This window comes from Ranitomeya imitator, chromosome 1, assembly GCF_032444005.1.
Source record: "Ranitomeya imitator isolate aRanImi1 chromosome 1, aRanImi1.pri, whole genome shotgun sequence".
Lineage (NCBI taxonomy): Eukaryota > Metazoa > Chordata > Amphibia > Anura > Dendrobatidae > Ranitomeya > Ranitomeya imitator.
The window spans coordinates 1,114,325,579-1,114,352,493 of record NC_091282.1 but is presented as its reverse complement, the minus strand read 5'-3'; the positions used below and the strand labels follow the sequence as shown (position 1 = coordinate 1,114,352,493).

The following is a 26,915-nucleotide window of genomic DNA, read 5'->3' as shown; positions in this document are numbered from 1 at the left end:
AGTGTTGGGGGCTGCACTGGGAGGAAATGAGGGCTGCTGCTTGTATGTTGAAGCTTATTAGGGTGGAACAGGAAAGGGGTTGATGTAGCATGGCTGGTGATGTGCGGGGACGAGAATCATCATGTTTGCAGTGATGTTCCTTATGTGGGTCTGCTGCTTGTCTGTGTGGGGAAGGAAGTGATGTTCCCTACGTAGGGGTGGTCTGTACAGGGGAGAGGGTGCTGTTAGTCCTGGGGCTGCATGTAGGGGGTGGTCTGTACAGGGGAGAGGGTGCTGTTCCTCCTGGGGCTGCATGTAGGGGGTGGTCTGCACAGGGGAGATGGTGCTCCTCCTCCTGGGGCTGCATGTAGGGGGTGGTCTGCACAGGGGAGAGGGTGCTGTTACTCCTGGGGCTGCATGTAGGGGGTGGTCTGCACAGGGGAGAGGGTGCTGCTCCTCATGGGGCTGCACGTAGGGGGTGGTCTGCACAGGGGAGAGGGTGCTGTTAGTCCTGGGGCTGCACGTAGAGGGTGGTCTGCACAGGGGAGAGGGTGCTGTTAGTCCTGGGACTGTATGTAGGGGGTGGTCTGCACAGGGGAGAGGGTGCTGTTCCTCATGGGACTGTATGTAGAGGGTGGTCTGCACAGGGGAGAGGGTGCTGTTACTCCTGGGGCTGCATGTAGGGGGTGGTCTGCACAGGGGAGAGGGTGCTGCTCATCATGGGGCTGCACGTAGGGGGTGGTCTGCACACAGGGGAGAGGGTGCTGTTACTCCCGGGGCTGCATGTAGGGGGTGGTCTGCACAGGGGAGAGGGTGCTGCTCCTCATGGGGCTGCACGTAGGGGGTGGTCTGCACAGGGGAGAGGATGCTGTTAGTCCTGGGGCTGTACGTAGGGGGTGGTCTGCACAGGGGAGAGGGTGCTGCTCCTGGGGCTGTATGTAGGGGGTGGACTGCACAGGGGAGAGGGTGCTGCTTCTCATGGGGCTGCACGTAGGGGGTGGTCTGTACAGGGGAGAGGGTGCTGTTACTTCTGGGGCTGCATGTAGGGGGTGGTCTGCACAGGGGAGAGGGTGCTGTTACTCCTGGGGCTGCATGTAGGGGGTGGTCTGCACAGGGGAGAGGGTGCTGTTACTCCTGGGGCTGCATGTACGGGGTGGTCTGCACAGTGGAGAGGGTGCTGCTCCTCATGGGGCTGCACGTAGGGGGTGGTCTGCACAGGGGAGAGGTTGCTGCTTCTCATGGGGCTGCACGTAGGGGGTGGTCTGCACAGGGGAGAGGTTGCTTCTCATGGGGCTGCACGTAGGGGGTGGTCTGCACAGGGGAGAGGGTGCTGCTTCTCATGGGGCTGCACGTAGGGGGTGGTCTGCACAGGGGAAAGGGTGCTGCTCCTCATGGGCTGCACGTAGGGGGTGGTCTGCACAGGGGAGAGGGTGCTGCTTCTCATGGGGCTGCACGCAGGGGGTGGTCTGCACAGGGGAGAGGGTGCTGCTTCTCATGGGGCTGCACGTAGGGGGTGGTCTGCACAGGGGAGTGGGTGCTGCTTCTCATGGGGCTGCACGCAGGGGGTGGTCTGCACAGGGGAGAGGGTGCTGCTTCTCATGGGGCTGCACGTAGGGGGTGGTCTGCACGGGGAGTGGGTGCTGCTTCTCATGAGGCTGCACGTAGGGGGTGGTCTGCACAGGGGAGAGGGTGCTGCTTCTCATGGGGCTGCACGTAGGGGGTGGTCTGCACAGGGGAGGGGGTGCTGCTTCTCATGGGGCTGCACGTAGGGGGTGGTCTGCACAGGGGAGAGGGTGCTGCTCCTCCTGGGGCTGCACGTAGGGGGTGGTCTGCACAGGGGAGAGGGTGCTGCTCCTTCTGGTGCAGGACGTAAGGGGTGGTCTGCGCAAGGGAGAGGGTGCTGCTTCTCCTGGGGCTGCACGTAGGGGGTGGTCTGCACGGGAGAGGGTGCAGCACGTAGGGGGTGGTCTGCACAGGGGAGAGGGTGCTGCTCCTCCTGGTGCTGCACGTAGGGGGTGGTCTGCACAGGGGAGAGGGTGCTGCTCCTCCTGGTGCTGCACGTAGGGGGTGGTCTGCACAGGGGAGAGGGTGCTGCTCCTCCTGGGGGTGATGTCACTTCTCTCCATGTGACTGGATTCCATGCATTGATTGGTAGCGCTCACTGTTACACCTCTGAAGGTGTCCTGAGATAAATATCTTTCTCCTTTTTGTTACTTACGGTATTTATAGATGCTTTTATAAAACTGAGATCTCTTGGCAGAAGGCTTAGTTCTGTAGTTCTAACTCTTGCTGTGACATTAGTGAAGTGACTGCGGTGGGATCTGTATCGGGCTCTGTGCACACATTGCCATTTGTTGGGAAGCGTTCTCCAGCAATGTCCTCACCATAAGGCCGGGATCACACATACGTGAGATACGGCCGAGTCTCGCAGGTGAAATCCCTCCTCTGGCGCCGGCACTCCGGAACGTGCGGCTCCATGTGTTGCTGTGCGGTTGCACGCTCCACTCCGGAGTGCTGGCGCCAGAGCTGGGTTTTCACCTGCGAGACTCGGCCGTATCTCGCGTATGTGTGATCAAGGCCTTGGACCCAGAGTAAATCATGCCGACCTCGCTGACGATGTATTTCATGTCCACAGCAGCTTTTTTGTTTTTGTTTTAAATAGAAATTAAAACCGGATTCAAGCAGTGTGTTCGGTCCCAGCAGTCTGTCGGTGTGTCCCGGCCCTCTGTGGCCGCTTACCAGTCTCTGTGGCCCATGCAACTTCATCCGTTGTAGAAATCATGTGACAAAACTTTTTTTTTTACAGATTATTTTCTTATAGGGCCATCAGTTTCTGTGACGCTAAAGATGGCAGAATGGGGCTAGATGAAAGACATTTGGCATATATTTTTAAGTGTGACAAAGGTCGCTGAGAGCATTTCTGCAGGACATCAGCCTATTTTGGTTACTTGTAAGGTTTCTAATAAAAAAGGAACCAGTTGCTCAGAGAATGTTTTATAGTAATTATTATTAGACTAGATTCTAACGCATCGGGTATTCTAGAATATGCATGCCCACGTGGGTGGTCTGCACAGGGGAGAGGGTGCTGTTACTCCTGGGGCTGCATGTAGGGGGTGGTCTGCACAGGGGAGAGGGTGCTGCTCATGGGGCTGCACGTAGGGGGTGGTCTGCGCAGGGGAGAGGGTGCTGTTAGTCCTGGGGCTGTACGTAGGGGGTGGTCTGCACAGGGGAGAGTGACAAAGGTCGCTGAGAGCATTTATTTTGGTTACTTGCAGGGTGGATAAAAATCGGATTTTTTTTATTTAAATTGGATTTTTTTTATTTAAATCGGATTTTTTTCAATAAACTGCTTTTTGAGGAAAATATTTTACCTGGTTCTTCCATCATGAGATAAAGCTGAGTTGTTTAACTCAGTAGAATAAAGGCTGTATATGTGTAACATTCACAATGCCATGCTCTTCCAGAGGTTTCTGTAGGAATAGTGGGCAGTTTCTCTCCTATATTATCACAGACGCTCGCTTTACTTACGCAGTTCTCAAAACTGAATTTGACTCCGCAGAGGTCCCAGCCTCTTCTTCACGGCAAAAATGTTACAACATGAACAGAGTTGAGAAAAAGACCTTAATTCTATTGTTCTACAAACCTATGAATACAGAATCAACCCCTTCAGTGCCAAGTCCAAGAAGTGAGACAATATGTTTCTGATTGTTGGAGTGGAATAGATCTGCCCAACACAAGAAGAATGTGAATCTAAGTGTGAGGAGGAGGAAGGGCAAGCAGACAAGAAAATGAAAGTGAAACTTTGAGCACAATACTGCAGCATAGCCACAGACAGACAAGTCTGGATCTGTTTGTGTGTACTATCTGAGGTTTATTACATTCTTTCCTTATAATGGCAGCAGGCCGTAAAAGAGACCCAGTTTGGGAATATTTTAATGAAGCTCCTTCGCCTATCGGTAAGGCAGGCATGCGTGCAAAATGCAAACGCTGCAACAAAGAGATGCAAGGCCTGGTGGCGCGAATGAGGCAACATCATGAGAAGTGCGGTGATGAAGATGACCAAAGAAACACTTCTGAACAGGCAGGATCTTCAGGTTGGTAAACATTTTTATTGAATACTATTTCTAAAGACTGAACTGTCATGTGTGAGAAAAATTATATTTTCCTATCGCCACGACAGCACCCCTACGAGAGAGGGGATCCGCCCACCTTCCGGACAGGAACCTACAGAATTTAAAGGGGCGGTCCCCCTCATCACTCCAGTTTGGGTTCCTGTCCGGACGGCGGGAGCCTGCAGCAGCAGTCTTACCCGGGCCTCCATGCCTCCGCGCGGTATCTTTTAGGAACGGCGGAATCGGGGGCTCTGAAGCAGCGTCGGGGGTGTCCTGCGTGCAGACCCCCCTCGTCTGGCCATGAGGAGCGCGTCCCAGGAGTCGGGCAGTGCCGTCCTGGTCCGCGGTGGAGCGCGGTGTGCAGCGTCCACACCGGCGCTGGTGAACCCGGAAGTAGTTGGTACGCTTCCGGGGTAAGCTGGGGGAGGAGCGCTGCAGCGCTGTAAAAGAGCGATGCCTATGGTAGGAGGCGCGCAACCATGTCCTCAGGGGACGCCGAGCACCCTCATGGAGAGGGAACGGAACAGCGCAGTAAGCGGTAGTGGCCGCTCAAGGAGAAGCAGCAGCAGCAGCGTGGTACGGGGGCAGCAGCGTGCGAGCGCCCCAGCGTCACATTTGGATCCTACTCCTCCAGAACCGGTATTCACAGAATCAGCCTTATGGTGAGTGTTAAATCAGACACCTGGTGCTGATATGGTCTGTTATGTGTGCTTTGTTTTGGGGGAAAAAGACCACTAAATCTAAGCACAAGCAATGTGCTCTATGCATGACTCCAATGCCTGACAGTTACACCAAGAGGCTTTGTCAGGCTTGCATCTGTCAGACCTTAGAAGAGGAAGCTCCCCTTCGGTCATCAGACCTTAGAGCGGTCATCAGGGAGGAAATTAGCTATTCCCTTAGAGGCAGCCGCCAGGAAAGGTCGGGCAGGGACATATCGCCAGGATCTAGTCTGTCCCTGCAAGAAGGGGAATGTTCCCGATCTTCATCTCCATCCTCCTCAGATGAAGAGGGAAGGCCTTGTTTCTCGGTGGATAACATGGACATGTTAGTTAAAGGAGTCCGAGCTACCATGGGTGTTGCAGAGAGCAAGGAACCAAGGTCCGCGCAGGACATAATGTTTGCGGGCTTGTGCCAGAGGAGTCGTAAGGCATTCCCGGTGGTGGATACGGTTAAGACTCTTATAAAAAGAGAATGGGATAAACAGGATAAAGGTTTCATTCCATCATCAGCCAAAAGAAGGTATCCCTTTGAAGACAATGAGCTGGCAGAGTGGATGAAAGTCCCGAAAGTGGATGCAGCGGTGGCTTCTACGTCTAAAGCTGGTACTTTGCCGCTGGAGGACGTGGGCCTTCTGAAAGATCCGTCAGATAGGAAGGCGGACATGTTTTTGAGAAAAGTATGGGAATCAACTGCCGGGGCGTTCAAACCTGCTATCTCTAGCACGTGTACGGCTAGATCCGTCATGGTGTGGATATCCCAACTGGAAGAACAGCTGAAGTCCAAGGTGCCCAGAGACAAGATGCTGAACTCCCTTTCGCAAATACGTGAAGGGGTGGCGTATTTAGCGGACGCATCAGTGGATTCTTTAAAATTGGCGGCAAGATCAGCAGGTCTCTCAAACGCTGCTCGCCGAGCCCTATGGCTTAAGACCTGGAAAGGGGATGCCCAGGCGACAGCTAAACTGTGTACAATACCGTGTAGGGGTGAGTACCTGTTTGGCCCGGTATTGGATGATATCCTAGCTAAGGCTGAGGATAGGAAGAAAGGTTTTCCTAAAGCTTTCAATCCTACCTTTAGGAATACCTTCAGGAGACGCTTCCAATACAGAAGACCCTACCACAACCGAGACTGGGAACCATCAGACCCGAAAAAGAAAGGTTCGGACTTTAATGCTTCATCATCTTCCTCAAGAAGAAGAAGGAATTATCGTTAATAATGATCTTCCAGTAGGGGGCAGATTAAAATACTTCTATGCTCAGTGGGCCAAAATAACTTCGAGCAATTGGGTTCTGGGTATAATTAATTCAGGGTTAAAATTAGAGTTCCGGGAAAGACCTTCTGAATTTTATATCTTGACTGCCCCTGATTCCTTAGACCAACAAAAGGCCCTTGAAAAAGAGGTCCAAATGTTAAGACGGAAGAAAGTCATAGTGGAGGTTCCAAAACATCAGCAGGGGAAAGGGTTCTATTCCCCTTTATTTTTAATCTCCAAGCCAGATGGATCCTTTCGAACCATCATAAACTTACGGAGATTGAACAAACATCTAGAGTATCATGCCTTTAAGATGGAATCTATTAAAACGGCAACTAAACTTATTTTTCCCAGATGTTATATGACAGTCCTGGATTTAAAAGATGCGTACTACCATCTGCCTATTCACCAGGATCATCAACAATTCCTCAGAATGGCGGTGCGCTTAAACGACCAGATCAGACACTTTCAGTTTGCTGCAATGCCCTTTGGTCTATCTATGGCACCGAGGGTGTTTACTAAAGTCATGGCAGAAGTAATGGCCTATGTCAGGGAACAGGATACGTTAATTATACCCTACTTGGATGACTTCCTGGTAGTGGGGAATTCCTTTTGCCAGTGTAGTACTCGCCTAAATCATGTAATATCTTCCTTACAGGACTTGGGTTGGATAGTCAATATGGAAAAGTCAAGACTCGAACCATGAACAACTCAGACTTTCCTAGGTATTCTGCTGGATTCGGAAGTGCAACAATGTTTCCTTCCGGAAGAGAAAAAGCAGAGGATTGTGCACAAAGTCAGTACGGTAACAGAGAAGCCAGATCTGACTTTAAGAGACGCTATGTCCCTTCTGGGATCCCTAACGTCTTGCATACCAGCCGTCCAGTGGGCTCAATTCCACACTCGAGTGTTGCAGGCCCAAGTCTTGGATACAGAGAGGAGTCTTCAAGGGCAATTAGGCGGAAGACTTAGGCTGTCCACTGCCACTCTACACAGTCTAAGATGGTGGTTAAACAGAAGACATTTAGGAAAAGGAGTACGCTGGAGTGTAGTACCAGACAACACGGTCACAACCGATGCCAGTCCAATATTTTGGGGAGCTCACATAGATGTCTGGACTCAAGGGCAATGGTCTCCCTTAGAGGCTCAAGAGTCCTCAAACTGGAAGGAGCTCACGGCAGTAAAGAAGGCCTTACTCAGGTTGCTTCCATCTCTGCAGGATTCACATGTAAGAGTCCAGTCAGACAACACAACAGTAGTAGCGTATCTCAACCATCAAGGGGGTACAAGGTCTAGATCCCTAATGAACACCGCCACAGACATACTCAAAATAGCCGAAGCCCACTTTCGCTCTCTATCAGCTATCCACATTCGGGGAGAGCTCAACACAGAGGCAGATTACCTCGGCCGTCATTCTCTACGTCAGGGAGAATGGGTTCTAGATCGACGGGTGTTCAGACAGATAGTAGACCTGTGGGGATTGCCAGTTATCGATCTATTCGCAACGAGAGAGAACAGGCAGACCAGGAAGTTCGCTTCTCTTCGGGTGGCGGACAAGCCCTGCATAATAGACTCCCTTCAAATACACTGGGATTTCCCTCTGGCTTACGCGTTTCCCCCAATGTGTCTGATCCCGATAGTCCTCAGGAAGATCAGGGAGGAGAGGGCGAGAGTGATCCTGATTGCCCCCTTTTGGCCCAGGAGGGCATGGTTCTCGTTACTCAGGGCAATGTCTGTGTCCAACCCCTGGGTACTGCCGTCCAGCCCGTAGCTTCTTTCTCAGGGTCCGTTCAGTCACCCCAATGTGGAATCCCTGCATCTTACGGCGTGGAATTTGAGAGGGAGTTATTGAGGAGAAGAGGGTTTTCAGAGGCTCTCATATCTACCCTTTAAAATAGCCGGAAAGAAGTTACCACTAAAATTTATGCTAAAACTTGGAAAAAGTTCCTTGCCTTCTACCAAAATCCCTTTTCTGGCAAGGTTCCAATTCCGGCTATTCTGGAGTTTTTACAGAAAGGCCGAGAATTGGGCTTGGCGGTAAATACCCTTAGAGTCCAAGTATCAGCTTTGGGGGCAGTATATAACAGTGATGTGGCGGGAAATAGATGGGTTTCCCGATTTATCAGGGCCACTGAACGTAGTAAACCAGTATATATTCCTAGATTACCACCATGGGATTTAAATTTGGTTTTAGACGCCTTAACAGAACCCCCCCCCCCTTTGAGCCATTAGATTCTGTCTCCATAAAAAAATTTAACCTTAAAAACAGCCTTCCTAGTAGCCCTGACCTCTGCTAGGAGAGTGAGTGACTTACAAGCTTTGTCGATAGATCCTCCTTATTTAATGGTCTTTCAGGACAGGGTAGTATTAAAACCTGATCCAGCATACCTACCAAAAGTAGCTTCCAAATTTCATAGAAGTCAGGAAATAATTTTACCATCTTTCTGTGACAATCCGAATTCAGCTGACGAGCAGAAATATCACGTTAGATGTCAGAAGAACTCTATTAGAGTACCTACACAGAACAGAACCATGGAGGCAGAGTAGGGCTCTGTTTGTTTCCTTTCAGAATCCAAGGAAAGGGGCGAGTGTAACTAAAGCGTCTATCGCCAGATGGATAAGAGATGCCATATACCTTATACTGCTAAAGGCCAGACACCACCAGATGGCATCAGGGCGCACTCCACTCGAGCCATGGCCTCATCCTGGGCGGAAAGAGCGGACATCTCCATAGACGTAATATGTAAGGCGGCAACGTGGTCATCTCCTTCCACCTTTTATAGACACTATCGTCTTGATTTATCTTCAGAGGCCAATTTAGTTTTTGGCCGTACAGTACTTAGTGCTGTAGTCCCTCCCAGGTGATTGATCTTTGAAAATCTCTCGTAGGGGTGCTGTCGTGGCGATAGGAAAACCGGTTTTTACGTACCGGTAATAGGATTTTACGGAGCCACGACAGCACCCGCACATTTCCCCCCCCCCGTAGTTATTCACTGGTTTCTGCACCCTTTTGGGAAAGTGTGCTTTTAAAAAATCACTCTCTAGAAGGTGATGGTATTTAGTAATGTTTAAGTATATATGTTTATGTACTAACTCAATGGCGGTGTCCCTTATACTCTGAAACACAAACTGGAGTGATGAGGGGGACCGCCCCTTTAAATTCTGTAGGTTTCTGTCCGGAAGGTGGTCGGATCCCCTCTCTCGTAGGGGTGCTGTCGTGGCTCCGTAAAATCCTATTACCGGTACGTAAAAACCGGTTTCTTATTATTACTGCATGTTACTGTCATTTGGTACAGTTATGAAGAAAAACAAATATTCCTTTTGGGGCAGGGGCAGTGATGTGTTGTGTACAATAAGCAGAAATTGTATAAACAATAAAATAACAGCATTGACTTTTTTGTTTAGGGGAATTCATGGATTCTGGAAACTATCCACCTCCAAGATCACCATCATCCTGTTCTACAGTTTCAGAGTTATCCATCCAGGATAGTGCTTCATTAGCAGCAGCATCATCATCAGACACCCACAGCCACATATCACCATCACCCAAAAGGAAGAAAAAAACTTTACCTCCTGGAACCACCATAGATAGGTTTGTGATAAGAACTAGCAGATTAGAAAAAGAGTTGATTGATGAAAAAATTGCCCAGTTTATTTATGCAACAAACTCTTCTTTCCGTCTGACTGAGAACCCACATTTCATTGATATGGTTCAGTCACTGAGACCAGGATACAGTCCACCCAGCAGAGCTGATGTTGCAGGGAAACTGCTGGATCAAGTGTATGACAGAGAAATGGAGCAATGTGCAACAGCTCTGGAGGGTAAAATTGTTAACCTAAGTATTGATGGGTGGAGTAATGTCTACAATGATCCTATTGTATGTGCTTGTATAACAACAGAAGAAGGTAAAGTCTTCCTTGCACAAACAGTCAGGAAATGCACACACAGCAGAATACTTACAAGAAGTGGCAGTAAAAGCTATAACGACATGTGAACAAAAATTCAAATGTCTAGTACGCAGTTTGGTCACTGACAATGCTGCAAACGTATCCAAGATGAGAAGAGATTTAGAAGAGCAGGGAGGGAATACAAAGCTGCTAATAACATATGGTTGCAGTGCTCATTTGCTGCACCTCTTAGCCAAAGACTTAAGTGTTCCAGAAATAAAGGCTAATGTTGTTGAAATTGCTAAATACTTCCGTAATAATCATTTTGCTGCAGCAGCTCTGAAAAGGATGGGTGGAACCAAGCTAACGCTCCCACAAGATGTTAGATGGAACTCTGTGGTGGACTGTTTTGAGCAGTATATCAAAAACTGGCCTATTCTGATGACACTTTGTGAAGAAAATAGAGATAAAATAGATGGCACTGTCACGGCCAAAATCCTCAACATTGGGCTTAAGAGAAATGTTGAACATATGCTGAGCTTCCTGAAACCCATCTCTCAAGCTTTAAATAAAATACAGAAAAATAGCTGTTTTATTGCGGATGCTGTTGAAATTTGGAAGGAACTGAGTGAACACTTAAAAACAGAGCTACACATGGACATAATTAAATTACAAGCAGTAAACAAACGAAAGGGACAAGCACTGACTCCAGCTCATTTTTTGGCAAATATTGTCAATATCCAATATCAGGGTCAAAACCTAAGTGCTGAGGAAGAGGAGTTAGCTATGACATGGGTATCCAGCAATCATCCATCTTTAATGCCAACTATAATAAACTTCAGAGCTAAGGGGGAACCATTCAAGAAATATATGTTTGCTGAAGATATTTTAAGGAAGGTCACACCAGTAAACTGGTGGAAGTCACTTAAGCGCTTGGATTTAGAGACTGTTCAAGTAATGATTTCACTTTTAACAGCAGTAGCTTCTTCTGCAGGCGTTGAAAGAATATTCTCTTCCTTTGGACTTATTCATTCTAAATTGAGAAATCAGTTGGGACTAGTGTTGAGCGATACCGTCCGATACTTGAAAGTATCGGTATCGGATAGTATCGGCCGATACCCGAAAAATATCGGATATCGCCGATACCGATATCCGATACCAATACAAGTCAATGGGACATCAAGTATCGGAATGTATCCTCATGGATCCCAGGGTCTGAAGGAGAGGAAACTCTCCTTCAGGCCCTGGGATCCATATTAAAGTGTAAAATAAAGAATTAAAATAAAAAATATTGTTATATTCACCTCTCCGGCGGCCCCTGGACATCAGCGGGAGGATCCGGCGTCCGGCACGGCTTCTTTCTTCAAAATGCGCGCCTTCAGGACCTGTGGAATGACGTCCCGGCTTCTGATTGGTCGCGTGCCGCCCATGTGACCGCCACGCGACCAATCAGAAGCCGCGACGTCATTCCTCAGGTCCTAGAAGGCGCTCATTCTAGGACTTTAGCTGAGGAATGACGTCGCGGCTTCTGATTGGTCGCGTGGCGGTCACATGGGCGGCACGCGACCAATCAGAAGCCGGGACGTCATTCCACAGGTCCTGAAGGCGCGCATTTTGAAGAAAGAAGCCGTGCCGGACGCCGGATCCTCCCGCTGATGTCCAGGGGCCGCCGGAGAGGTGAATATAACAATATTTTTTATTTTAATTCTTTATTTTACACTTCCGATACCGATACCCGATATCACAAAAATATCGGATCTCGGTATCGGAATTCCGATACCGCAAGTATCGGCCGATACCCGATACTTGCGGTATCGGAATGCTCAACACTAGTTGGGACCCAATAAAGCAGGAAAGCTTGTTTTTCTTTTCCAGATTATGAATAGGAACAAAGAAGAAGATGATAATGAAGATGACGACAAGTGAGCTACAGAGGACAGCAGGGACAGTAGTATTTAAGTTTTTCATGTGTCGGCTGGGCTGACAGTCTAAGTTTCATATATATATATATATATACTAGCTATTGAACCCGTTCTACGCCCGGGTGGCGAGCATTTACATTGGTATATGGTCTCCATCCTGGTATGTGCTGCTCCATCGTGCGTCCCCATCCTGTCATGCGCTGCTCCATCCTGCGTCCCCATCCTGTCATGCGCTGCTCCATCCTGCGTCCCCATCCTGTCATGCGCTGCTCCCATCCTGCGTCCCCATCCTGTGATGCGCTGCTCCCATCCTGTGATGCGCTGCTCCCATCCTGCGTCCCCATCCTGTCATGTGCTGCTCCATCCTGCGTCCCCATCCTGTCATGCGCTGCTCCATCCTGCGTCCCCATCCTGTCATGCGCTGCTCCCATCCTGTGTCCCCATCCTGTCACGCGCTGCTCCCATCCTGCGTCCCCATCCTGTCATGCGCTGCACCCATCCTGTTATGTGCTGCTCCATCCTGCGTCCCCATACTTATGTGCTGCTCCATCCTGCGTCCCCATCCTTATGTGCTGCTGCATCCTGCGTCCCCATCCTTATGTGCTGCTGCATCCTGCGTCCCCATCCTTATGTGCTGCTCCATCCTGCGTCCCCATCCTTATGTGCTGCTCCATCCTGCGTCCCCATCCTTATGTGCTGCTCCATCCTGCGTCCCCATCCTTATGTGCTGCTCCAGCCTGCGTCCCCATCCTTATGTGCTGCTCCATCCTGCGTCCCCATCCTTATGTGCTGCTCCATCCTGCGTCCCCATCCTTATGTGCTGCTCCATCCTGCGTTCCCATACTGCCTCTAACCCGCTCGGCGCCGAGTGCTGGGGGGCTTGAGCAGGCGGGGACACCGGCACGCTGTGGGGGTCAGGTGCCGGTATCGCCGCCAGCTCAGGCCCCCCAGCACTTACTATATTCACCTGGCCCCGTTCCATCGCTGCGCGCCGCCATCTTCCCGGTCTCCTGGCCGTGACTGTTCAGTCAGAGGGCGGCCCCGGCGCGCATTAAGCGCGTCATCGCGCCCTCTGAACTGAAGGTTACAGGCCGAAGACCGAGAAGATGGCGGCGCTCAGCGATGGAACGGGGACAGGTGAATATGGCCGATACTCACCCTCCTGGCGGTCCCTGCTTCTCTGTTGGAGATCGCGGTGTGCGTTCAGTGTGAACGCATACCGCGATCTCCCGGGAGCGTCACTCTGTGAGGCCGGCGCCTGCGCAGTCTATAGAGGCTTCGGACAGAGTGACGCTCCCAGCGTTATATTATAGATATATATATATATATATTGTTTAGCCAAATTAGTTAACAAACATAACTTATGTTGTAATGTTGTTATTGTTTCAGTTGAATAAATCTATTTAAATTGTTATGGTCAGGATTATTTTTCTCCTTCCTAAGTACAACAGAACAGTGGTGTCCAAATATGAATGATTAACCCATTAAACTGGGGAGAAAAAAGTAATATAAAAAGTAATTCTAAAAATCTTCATCTACTTGCATGTTAAAGTAGCAAGAACTAGTTTAGGTAGAAACTTTGATTTAAATCACTGATTTACCGTATTTTTCGGACTAAAAGACGCACTTTTTCCCCCCAAAAAATGGGGGGTGCGTCTAATAGTCGCAATGCAGGCTTACCTAGGTGGCAGAGCTCCGGTGGCAGAGGTGCGGTTGCGGGGGTGTGGCGGCAGAGGAGGCGCAGTAAGCGGGGTCCCTTTCCCCGGTATGGTGATGCAGCAGGCCCGGTATGCAGCAGAGCCGGGTGAATCCTCTTGTTATCGGTGGTGGCGGCCATTTTCCGGAGGCCGCGCGTGCGCAGATGGAGCGCTCTGCTTCCCGGGGCTTCAGGAAAATGGCCGCCGCGATCTCCATCTGCGCACGCGCGGCCTCCCGTGGCCATTTTCCTGAAGCCCCGGGAGCAGAGCGCTTCATCTGCACACGCGCGGCCTCAGGAAGATGGCTGCGCCCACCGATAACAAGAGGATTCACCCGGCTCTGCTGCATACCGGGCCTGCTGCATCACCATACCGGGGAAAGGGACCCCGCTTCCTGCGCCTCCTCTGCTGCCACACCCCCGCCACCGCACCTCTGCCACCGCACCTCTGCCACCGCACCTCTGCCACCTAGGTAAGCCTGCATGGTACGCCAGGGACCCCTCTCACGCCATACCTCTCACTGCACCTCCTGATCCCAGCACCTCCTGATCCCAGCACCTTCTCATCCCAGCACCTTCTCATCCCAGCACCTCCTGATCCCAGCACCTCCTGATCCCAGCACCTCCTGATCCCAGCACCTTCTCATCCCAGCACCTCTTGATCCCAGCACCTCCTGATCCCAGCACCTCCTGATCCCAGCACCTTCTCATCCCAGCACCTTCTCATCCCAGCACCTCCTCATCCCAGCATCACCCCACCTTGCCTCCTGTGACCCTGCTCTGCCACCGCCATAAGATACTGTAAATTCGGACAATAAGATGGACCCCCATGTTATAAAAATCTTTTTTTCTGCAATTTTCACCCCAAATTTGGGGTGCGTCTTATGGTCCGGTGCGTCTTATAGTCCGAAAAATACGGTAAATCAAGCCTTACTGACTAGTGATTTAAATCGTGATTTAAATCAGTTAGATTTAAATCAAATCCACCCTGGTTACTTGTAAGGTTTCTAATAAGAAAGGAACCAGTTGCTCAGAGAATGTTTTATAGTAATTATTATTAGACTAGATTCTAACGCATCGGGTATTCTAGAATATGCATGCCCACGTAGTATATTGCCCTGCCCACGTAGTATATTGCCCAGTCCACGTATGTCACAGGTTAAAAAAACATACTCACCTTCCGAGGGCCCCTTGTAGTTCGGTCACATGACCGTGATGTCATGGCTGGTCCTTCTCACGCAGGCGCGCAGAACCTGTGATGACGTCGCGGTCACATGACTGTGACGTCATGGCAGGTCGTTCTTGCGCAGGGCCTGTGATGACGTCACCGTCCGTGACGTCATGGCAGGTCCTTCTCCCATACCATCCTTGCCACCAGAACTTGCCGCTTGCATGGAGCGGTTAGTGAGGAGCGGGAAAGGCGGCGGAAGGTGAGTATATAATGATTTTTTAAAAATTACTTTTAACAGATGTTTTTACTATTGACGCTTAGGCAGCATCAATAGTAAAAAGTTGGTCACACAGGGTTAATAGCGGCGGTAAAGGAGTGAGCTACCAACGGCATAACGCGGTCCGTTACCGCTGGCATTAACCCTGTGTGAGCGGTGACTGCAGGGAGTATGGAGCAGGCGCCGGGCGCTGACTGCAGGGGTGTAGGTCGCGGCAGCCGTGACAGGCAGCTGGCGAGACCAATCAGCGACTTGGATTCCATGACAGACAGAGGCTGCGACCAATGAATATCCGTGACAGACAGACGGAAGTGACCCTTAGACAATTATATAGTAGATACTGTAGACCGTCCGGCCTGGCGCTTTGTGGGGTGGATGGGATTTGATGGCTTTGGAAAGCTCTGACAGGGTGAGGGGTCCCATTGGCATTTGGAGAGAGGGGAGATGCAATGATTCTCGATGGGGTTGCTGAAACGGCAGATTCAGAATGTAAATTATATAGTGAGGAGTAGTCATTTTTACATTTATTCGCTATTTCTTTTTGGCTTTATAGTTTCCATCCTGGATGAATCTTATTTCTCAGAAAGGTTTTTTTTTTCTTCATATTTATACAACCTCAACTGAATGCGGAGAGTGGCCGTCTGTTTCGTGCTATAAGAATTAGTGATGAGCAAATATAATCGTTACTCCAGATTTCTCGAGCACGCTCGGGTGTCCTCCGAGTATTTGTTAGTGATCAGAAATTTAGTTTTCATTGTCGCAGCTGAATGATTTTCAGCTATTAGCCAGCATAAGTACATGTGGGGGTTGTCTGGTTGCTAGGGAATCCCCACATGTACTTAAGCCCCGAGGGTGGTTTGCACGTTAATGACCGGGCCAATTTTTACAATTCTGACCACTGTCCCTTTATGAGGTTATAACTCTGGAACGCTTCAATGGATCTTGGCGATTCTGACATTGTTTTCTCGTGACATATTGTACTTCATGATAATGGTAAAATTTCTTCGATATAACTTGCGTTTATTTGTGAAAAAATGGAAAATTGGCGAACATTTAGAAATTTTCCAACTTTGAATTTTTATGCCCTTAAATCACAGAGATATGTCATGTAAAATAATTAATAAGTAACATTTCCCACATGTCTACTTTACATCAGCACAATTTTGGAAACAAAATTTTTTGTTAGGGAATTTTAAGGATTAAAAGTTGACCAGCAATTTCTCACTTTTACAACACCAATATTTTTTAGGGACCACATCACATTTGAAGTCATTTTGAGGGGTCTATATGATAGAAAATAACCAAGTGTGACACTATTCTAAAAACTGCACCCCTTATGGTGCTCAAAACCACATTCAAGAAGTTTATTAACCCTTCAGGTGTTTTACAGGAATTTTTGCAATATTTAAAAACAAAATTAACATTTAACTTTTTTTCACACAAAATTTAATTCAGCTCCAATTTGTTTTATTTTCCCAAGGGTAAGAGAAGAAATTAGACCCCAAAAGTTGTTGTGCTATTTGTTCTGAGTACGCCGATATCCCACATGTGAGGGTAAACCACTGTTTGGGCGCATGGCAGAGCTTAGAAGGGAAGGAGCGCCATTTGACTTTTCAATGCAAAATTGACTGGAATTGAGATGGGACGCCATGTTGCGTTTGGAGAGCCCCTGATGTGCCTAAACATTGAAACCCCCCACAAGTGACACCAATTTGGAAAGTAGACCCCCTAAGGAACGTATCTAGATGTGTGGTGAGCACTTTGACCCACCAAGTGCTTCACAGAAGTTTATAATGCAGAGCCGTAAAAATAAAAAATCATATTTTTTCACAAATATGATATTTCGCCCCAAATTTTTTATTTTCCCAAGGGTAAGAGAAGAAATTGGACCCCAAAAGTTGTTGTGCCATTTGTACTGAGTATGCCGATACCCCACATGTGGGGGTAAACCACTGGGCGCACGGCAGAGCTCGGAAGGGAAGGAACACCGTTTGACTTTTCAATGCAAAATTGACAGGAATTGAGATGGAACGCCATATTGCTTTTGGAGAGCCACCGATGTGACTAAACATTGAAACCCCTCACAAGTGACACTATTTTGGAAAGTAGACCCCCTAAGGAACTTACCTAGCTGTGTTTTGACAGCTTTGAACCCCCAAGTGTTTCACTACAGTTTATAATGCAGAGCCGTGAAAATAAAAATTATTTTGTTTTCACAAAAATTACTTTTTAGCCCCCAGTTTTGTATTTTCCCAAGGGTAACAGGAGAAATTCCACCCCAAAAGTTGTTGTCCAATTTGTCCTGAGTACGCTGATACCCCATATGTGGGGGGGAACCACCGTTTGGGTGCATGGCAGAGCTCGGAAGGGAAGGAGCGCCATTTGGAATGCAGACTTAAATGGATTGATCTGCAGGTGTCACAATGCATTTTGCAGAGCCCCTGATGCACCTAAACAGTAGAAACCCCCCACAAGTGACCCCATATTGGAAACTAGACCCCCTAAGGAACTTATCTAGATGTGTTTTGACAGCTTTGAACCCCCAAGTGTTTCACTACAGTTTATAACGCAGAGTCGTGAAAAAATTAATTTTTTTCCCACAAAAATGTTTTTTAGCCTCCCAAATTTTTATTTTCCCAAGGGTAACAAGAGAAATTGGACCCCAATAGTTGTTGTCCAATTTGTCCTGAGTACGCTGATACCCCATATGTTGGGGTAAACCCCTGTTTGGGCACACGGGAGAGCTTGGAAGGGAAGGAACACTTTTTCAATGCAGAATTGGCTGAAACTGAGATCGGACACCATGTCGCGTTTGGAGAGCCCCTGATGTGCCTAAACAGTGGAAACCCCCCAATTATAACCGAAACCCTAATCCAAACACACCCCTAATCCCAACCATAGCCCTAACCACACCCCTAACCCTGACACACCCCTAATCCCATCCGTAAATGTAATCGAAACCCTAACTTTAGCCCCAACCCTAACTGTAGCCCTAGCCCCAACCCTAGCCCTAACCCTAATAGGAAAATGGAAATAAATACATTTTTCTTATTTTTTTATGTTTCCCTAACTAAGGGGGTGATGAAGGGGGGGTTGATTTACTTTTCTAGCGGGTTTTCTAGCGGATTTTTATGATTGGCAGCCGTCACACACTAAAAGACGCTTTTTATTGCAAAAAAATATTTTTTTGCGTTACCACATTTTGAGACCTATAATTTTTCTATATTTTGGTCCACAGAGTCATGTGAGGTCTTGTTTTTTGCGGGACGAGTTGACGTTTTTATTGGTAACATTTTCAGGCACGTGACTTTTTTTGATCGCTTTTTATTCCGATTTTTGTGAGGCAGAATGACCAAAAACCAACTATTCGTGAATTTCTTTTGGGGGGGCGTTTATACTGTTGCGCGTTTGGTAAAATGGATAAGGCAGTTTTATTCTTCGGGTCAGTACGATTACAGCGTTACCTCATTACATCATTTTTTTTTTATGTTTTGGAGCTTTTTATACGATAAAAACTATTTTATAGAAAAAATAATTATTTTTGCATCGCTTTATTCTGAGGACTAACTTTTTTATTTTTTCGCTAATGATGCTGTATTGCGGCTCGTTTTTTGCGGGACAAGATGACGTTTTCAGCGGTACCATGGTTATTTATATCCGTCTTTTTGATCACGTGTTATTCCACTTTTTGTTCGGCGGTATGATAATAAAGCGTTGTTTTTGCCTCTTTTTTTTTACGGTGTTCACTGAAGGGGTTAACTAGTGGGACAGTTTTATAGGACGGGTCGTTACGGACGCGGCGATATTAAACGTGTACTTTTATTGTTTTTTTATTTAGATAAAGAAATGTATTTATGGGAACAATATATATTTTTTTCTTTATATAGGATTTTTTTTTTGTTTTACACATCTAAAAAAAAAATTTTTTACTTTGTCCCAGGGGGGACATCACTGTACTGTGTCAGATCAGCGATCTGGCGTGCCCAGCTCCTTGGTTACCAGCACCTGCTCTGGACCCGGAAGTACTCCCTGCAGGACCCGGAAGTAGCCCCGTGGCCATTTTGGATCCAGGGCCTGCAGGGAGGAGACGCTCGGTACAAAGTGAGCACATCGCCTTGTACCGATCGTCTCAGGGAAGCCTGCAGGGAGCCCCCTCCCTGCGCGATGCTTCCCTATGCCCCCGAAACACTGCGATCATGTTTGATTGCGGTGTGCCGGGGGTTAATGTGCCGGGAGCGGTCCGTGACCGCTCCTGGCACATAGTGCCGGATGTCAGCTGCGATAGCTGACACTCGGCCGTGCTCCCCCCGTGTGCGCGGCCGATCGCATATGACGTACTATCCCAGGTCACCTTGACGGGATAGTACGTCATATGGGATTAAGGGGTTAATGCTGCATTCTGACAAGGTGGCTCTTTTAGTTATGATGCCTGCACACGCTGAAATAAACGTTTATAAAATGTGCCCCCCATACCCTGAAACCGTCCCGGGGGCGGGACTTTTCTTCCTAATCAGCACAGCCATCACTCCGGGCCTCTGCGCGCCGGGCGCCGCCTCCTTTTGCTTCATCATCGTCCCCGGCGCCTGCGCATTAAGTTTTTTTTCGGGCATGCGCAGTTGCGCTGCCCTTCGTACTTACAGCGCAGGCGCCGGGGACGATAATGCAGCAAGAGGAGGCGGCGCCCGGCACGCAGAGGCCCGGAGTGACGGCTGTGCTGCATCTCATTAGGACGGATATTCCCGTCCCCGGGACGGTTTCTCGGTATGAGGGGGCACATTTTGTAAGCGTTTATTTCAGCGTGTGCAGGGAGCATAACTAAATAAGCCACCTTGTCAGAATGCAGCATTAACCCCTTAATCCCATGTGACGTACTATCCCGTCAAGGTGACCTGGGACTTAATTCCCAGTGACGGGATAGTACATCATATGCGATCGGCCGCACTCACAGGGGAGCACAAATGCTGCACAAGGTGGCTCTTTTAGTTACAAACGCCTGAGGGGGGTGACAGGTTCCCTTTAAGCTGGCTAACAGATGTAAATCATTCAGCTGCGGCAAGAAAAACTAAAACTCTGAGTACTAAAAAATACTCTGAGGTACCCCGAGCGTGCTAGAGAAATCTCAAGCAACGAGTATATTCGCTCATCACTACTAATCGCTAATAGAACTCCCCTTTGCTGTGTGCCCACGATAAGCTTTGATCAGCAAAAATGCCCCCAAAAATTGTTTGATATGTTTTTTTGCGTTTATTCATGAAAATATCACAATTTTGACGAAAAGTTTGAAAACAAATCCCAATTTTCAAACTTTCCATATTTATATCCATGCTGTACAAAATAATTACATTTCTGTCTACTTTATATCTGCATCATTTTTTCAATGGACTTTGTGTGGCCAATATATTGGAACCTCAGTAGAAGTGATACCATTTTAAAAACCGCACCCCAAAAATAATTTTTTAACCTTTCAAGTGCTACACAGGATTTAATACAAAGTGGAATGAAAAAATAATTACATTTGACCTTTAAAATCTTGCTTTAGCCCCAATCTTTTCACCTCTGCAAAAAGTAACATCAAAAATTGGACCCTCCAGTTTATTACCCGCTTTCTTTCGAGGGCAGCGATAACTCGCATGTAGTCACAAAGGTCTGTTTGGACGAACGGCAGGGCTCTGAACAGAAGGAGCACAAATTGGCTGAAGTAGATTGCGGGTGACATGTCACATTTGCAGGCGCCATAAACAGGAAATGGCCTCATATCAGATCTTCATATGCTAGAACAGTTATTCTCATCCCATTAATCCATTAATTAGTTAAATTGCAAAGTGCTTTTAAAAACTAACAACTTTGCAATTTACATGATATAAAAAATCCTCCTCGTTCTAAAAAATGAGGGCTATTATATTTGTTTGCAGTATATAAGCAGTGGCTGCCTCCTAGACAAGAAGTGCAGCTCTTACAAGATCTTTAGGGTATGTTTCCACTATCTGGATTGCAGGCGCTTTGGACAGAGCGGAAAACTCGTTCCACCCAAAGCGCCGCCCCTTCTGTACGCTTGGCGATTCCGGATGTGTTCACTGCACACATTGGGAATCTCCGCGCCCCATTCATAGGGGTCCAGTGGCACCACGATGCTGATGCTCAAAACTATGGTGGACATACCATTAGTTTAACCTATCTTACCACACAGGGGTCCTCAAGTGCCCACTTCCATCTCCAAGCAGCTCATAAAGAGGTGCGTTATGCTGACCTCTCGGACTGTAAAGAGCCCGCATACTAAATTTCACGACAACACTTCTATCGCTGTCTGCCCCTGCTCCGATCAACAAGGAGCGCACCTTCTGAAGTTGAAATAATCCTCAGCAGAACACATCTTTAGGCTGGGGGGTCACACAAGCGTAGATTCTCTCTCTTCCGAGTAAATCAAAATGATTATGTAAATGACACTCAGACCAATCAGATCAGATTCTCTCGGATGTGAGAAGAAGACGGAGAACAAAATTTCTCTACTTCATTTTGTGAGTCAGCAGAAATCGGACTGCAGTTGGATGTCATCTGAGTGCAGTCCAATGATTTCCACGGAGCCATAGACTTGAATAGATGCTTTGCAAATCTTTTCTCATGCTGAATAATTGAGAAAAAAAAGGCTCACCAGCACTGCCCCATAGTTAAAAAATTGGTCCGAGTACTATCCGATAAAACATTGGACCGCACTCACCCGATGTATACAATCTTGTGAGCGAGATTGTTCCAATATATTGGCCACACAAAGTCCTTTGAAAAATGATGCAGATATAAAGTAGACATACCGGTAAATATAATTATTTTGTACAGCATGGATATAAATATGGAAAGTTTGAAAATTGGGATTTGTTTTCAAACTTTTCAACAAAATTGTGATATTTTCACAAATAAATGCAAAATATATCAAACAATTTTTGGGGGCATTTTTGCTGATCAAAGCTTATCGTGGGCACACAGCGAAGCGGAGTTCTATTAGCGATTAGTAGTGATGAGCGAATATACTCGTTACTTGAGATTTCGCGAGCACGCTCGGGGTCCTCCAAGTATTTTTTAGTGCTCGGAGATTTAGTTTTTCTTGCCGCAGCTGAATGATTTACAGCTATTAGCCAGCATAAGTACATGTGGGGGTTGCCTGGTTGCTGGGGAATCCCCACATGTACTTATGCTGGCTAATAACAGATGTAAATCATTCAGCTGCGGCAAGAAAAACATAAATCTCCGAGCACTAAAAACTACTCGGAGGACCCCCGAGCGTGCTCGAGAAATCTGGAGTAACGAGTATATTCGCTCATCACTACTAACCGTTTAATCCCAGGCTGAAGTGCCAGCATGCAGAAAATCCCCACCGATCTCCGGATCCTTGGAAGAACAGGTAACAAACCCTAGGGAATAAAATACGCGGAGCCCAATCATCGATCCTTTACACCAGCTTTCTTCCACTGTATAAATAAAATGTCAGCAGCCAAGAAGGCGGGAAAAATGTGTTCCAGACTATTCCAGAGGGATTCCCACCCAGACAGAACAGCTTCGCTCCATACGTCGAATCATTGTGAAAAATATAGCTTTATCTCTCCCACATCCGGAGTGCCGCCGTTCTAGCGTTATGTGCGCTGATCGCTGTCATTAATGTGATTTAGTCATTTTAGGTACAACGGCTGCAGAGAATAGATCCCATCCTTGTCATGTAACCAGACATCACAAAGAAATATTACATGCTGGGGCTGTGACTGTCTGCGCCCCCTTATTACTGCCAGACACGTCTCCGACATTGTCACTTTCTGGAAATAATTAGTGCTTGTCCCAGAAATAGTGGTACGGATCCTCCTGTGCTGTGCAGAGCAGTGTATAATAGCCAGGACTATGGCACAGCTGTACCCAAAGCTGCTTTAGGCCCTGTTCACATGATGCTTTTGTTCTACTTTTCGCATGGAAGCCAGGAAAACTCCTGATGCTCCTGCTAAATGTATCCATATAGATGGAGGCCAAGAAGAGTGTCTTTTTGGCCTCGGTCTTGGTGGTATAGAACAACATTTGGCAAAATAATAAGCACTGAATAGTGCAGTTGATCAAAATAATTCATAGCCTAGGCATTTTAGACCTAATCTGTTCTTAAAGGGAATCTGTCAACAGATTTTTGCCACCTAATCTGAGAGCAGCATAGTATAGGGGCAGAGACCCTGATTCCAGCACTGGATCACTTACTGGTTTCCATGCTGTAGTTGTTTTGATAAATTCACTGTTTTATCAGTAGGAGATTATCACTAGAGGACTAGTAAACTTGCTACTAGGTAGTCCTAAATATTCATGAGCTCTGTATAACCCGCCCCCACCACTGCCGGCATCTTTCTGCCTATGCACAGTGTACACAGAAATCCGTTGTGTTGACAGTTATAAACAATTTAGGGATGTAGAGAACTGGTTGATCTGCTGCAGATAATACAATGATTTTATCAAAACCACAGCAAGCAGCCCAGTATATGGTACATCACTGGGATCAGGGTTTCTGTCCCTACATCATGCTGCTCTTAGGTGGGGTAGCAAAAACCATTCCTTTTACTCATGGATCCATGAATAAGGACAAAGTAATGTCTGAAATGATTGGGATGATATAATTACTTTTTTTAATTGTACCTGGAATATTTTTTTTGTAAATCTTGTGGATATAATTTGATGCAAAGTGGCTGGAGAATCCTAGGCTTTGGTGTTGTCCGCATACAATATTGGGCAGGAGCCGTGTTTCGGTGCTGAAGATCTAGAGGTGCCAAATCTTCCATTTCGTCTAATAGTGCAGTGGTCTACACTATCCAATCCCCTACCGTCCAGTAAAAGCATTACTACTAGGACAACCCCTTCTCGATCTCAGTGTTTGTCCCGTTACAATACAAACACCCATATATTCCTCCTGTACCGGCACCGTTCCAGCGGCGTTCCCTGGGCTCACGTGTTGTTACTGGGACACATGAGGCCTGCGCACAATTACTGCTGGCGTCACTGTCCCTAATTTCAGACCTGTCAGTACTAGGAGGTCAGAGAGCCGCATCTGGCCGCTCACTTCCTCATGTGTCCCAACAACCTCACGTGAGCCCCAAGATCGCGACTGGCGACACCGCTGGAACGGCGCTGCTACGGGTGGCGAGTTTAATGGGGGCAAACACTCAAATTGAGAAGGGGTTATCCTAGTAGTGGACAACCCCTTTAAATGTGCATGTTTGCTACCACAGGAGTCTATGATTCATGGATGTCACCGTATTGTATTCATTACATGCATCCTTCTGACAGGTGCAGAAGCTTTTCATGACATATCAGTAAAATGGAGGTTATAAAAGTCTACAGAGGACAAATGAGCTACAGAGATGCCCACAGTGGCCTCCATCATCCACAGACTTTAATGCTTCCATTTAACAGATATGCTATGGAATAGCTCGAGAGTTAGGCCGGGGTCACACTCAACGTAGGGAAATATCGTCCGTATTTTACATGCGTAATATGCAGAAATGATCCCAAAATAGTGATCCGTATGTCATCCGTAGGCAGGGTGTGGCAGCGTATTTTGCGCATGTAAACCTCCGTATGTAATCCGTATGGCATCCGTACAGTGAGATTTTCTCGCCAGCTTGCAAAGCGGACATACAATGGATCCATGGGCTCAAATATTCGTTAAAACATATATACTGTCTAGACACATATGTGTCAGTGAGACATATATACGGTATATATATATATATATATATATATATATATACAGTGGGGCAAAAAAGTATTTAGTCAGTCAGCAATAGTGCAAGTTCCACCACTTAAAAAGATGAGAGGCGTCTGTAATTTACATCATAAGTAGACTTCAACTATCGGAGACAAACTGAGAAAAAAAAATCCAGAAAATCACATTGTCTGTTTTTTTATCATTTTTTTTGCATATTATGGTGAAACAAACAATCAAGATTTCTGGCTCTCACAGACCTGTAACTTCTTCTTTAAGAGTCTCCTCTTTTTTCCACTCATTAACTGTAGTAATGGCACCTGTTTAAACTTGTTATCAGTATAAAAAGACACCTGTGCACACCCTCAAACAGTCTGACTCCAAACTCCACTATGGTGAAGACCAAAGAGCTGTCAAAGGACACCAGAAACAAAATTGTAGCCCTGCACCAGGCTGGGAAGACTGAATCTGCAATAGCCAACCAGCTTGGAGTGAAGAAATCAACAGTGGGAGCAGTAATTAGAAAATGGAAGACATACAAGACCACTGATAATCTCCCTCGATCTGGGGCTCCACGCAAAATCCCACCCTGTGGGGTCAGAATGATCACAAGAACGGTGAGCAAAAATCCCAGAACCACGCGGGGGGACCTAGTGAATGAACTGCAGAGAGCTGGGACCAATGTAACAAGGCCTACCATAAGTAACACACTACGCCACCATGGACTCAGATCCTGCAGTGCCAGACGTGTCCCACTGCTTAAGCCAGTACATGTCCGGGCCCATCAGAAGTTTGCTAGAGAGCATTTGGATGATCCAGAGGAGTTTTGGGAGACTGTCCTATGGTCTGATGAAACCAAACTGGAACTGTTTGGTAGAAACACAACTTGTCGTGTTTGGAGGAAAAAGAATACTGAGTTGCATCCATCAAACACCATACCTACTGTAAAGCATGGTGGTGGAAACATCATGCTTTGGGGCTGTTTCTCTGCAAAGGGGCCAGGACGACTGATCCGGGTACATGAAAGAATGAATGGGGCCATGTATCGTGAGATTTTGAGTGCAAACCTCCTTCCATCAGCAAGGGCATTGAAGATGAAACGTGGATGGGTCTTTCAACATGACAATGATCCAAAGCACACCGCCAGTGCAACGAAGGAGTGGCTTCGTAAGAAGCATTTCAAGGTCCTGGAGTGGCCTAGCCAGTCTCCAGATCTCAACCCTATAGAAAACCTTTGGAGGGAGTTGAAAGTCCGTGTTGCCAAGCGAAAAGCCAAAAACATCACTGCTCTAGAGGAGATCTGCATGGAGGAATGGGCCAACATACCAACAACAGTGTGTGGCAACCTTGTGAAGACTTACAGAAAACGTTTGACCTCTGTCATTGCCAACAAAGGATATATTACAAAGTATTGAGATGAAATTTTGTTTCTGACCAAATACTTATTTTCCACCATAATATGCAAATAAAATGTTAAAAAAACAGACAATGTGATTTTCTGGATTTTTTTTCCTCAGTTTGTCTCCCATAGTTGAGGTCTACCTATGATGTAAATTACAGACGCCTCTCATCTTTTTAAGTGGTGGAACTTGCACTATTGCTGACTGACTAAATACTTTTTTGCCCCACTGTATATATATATTTATTTAATACAGCACTAGATAGCTTAAAAACCGGTAATTCAATTGCTGGCTTTTGCTATCTCCTTCCCAAATCCGACAGGATATGAGACATGGTTTACATACAGTAAACCATCTCATATCCCGTATTTTTTTACATGCTCCTCACTAATAATGTTCCAAGTGTCTGTGTGCCAAATTTGGGGGCTCTAGCTGTTAAAATAAAGGGTTAAATCACGGAAAACATTGGCGTTGGCTCCCGCGCAATTTTCTCCGCCAGAGTGGCAAAGCCAGTGACTGAGGGCAGATATTAATAACCTGGAGAGGGTCCATGGTTATTGGCCCCCCTGACTAAAAACATCTGCCCCCAGCCACCCCAGAAAAGGCACATCTGTAAGATGCGCCTATTCTGGCACTTATCCTCTCTCTTTCCACTCCCGTGTAGCAGTGGGATATGGGGTAATGAAGGGTTAATGTCACCTTGCTATTGTAAGGTGACATTAAGCCAGGTTAATAATGGAGAGGCGTCAATAAGACACCTATCTATTATTAGTCCAATAG

The 26,915-nt window shown here is 47.2% G+C and overlaps 1 protein-coding gene across 1 annotated transcript in view; it reads left to right on the top strand.

Moving 5' to 3' along the window:
* LOC138656967 (uncharacterized) overlaps nucleotides 1-26,915 on the top strand; it is an 86,535-nt gene that overhangs the window by 38,297 nt on the left and 21,323 nt on the right. The window lies entirely within an intron of this gene.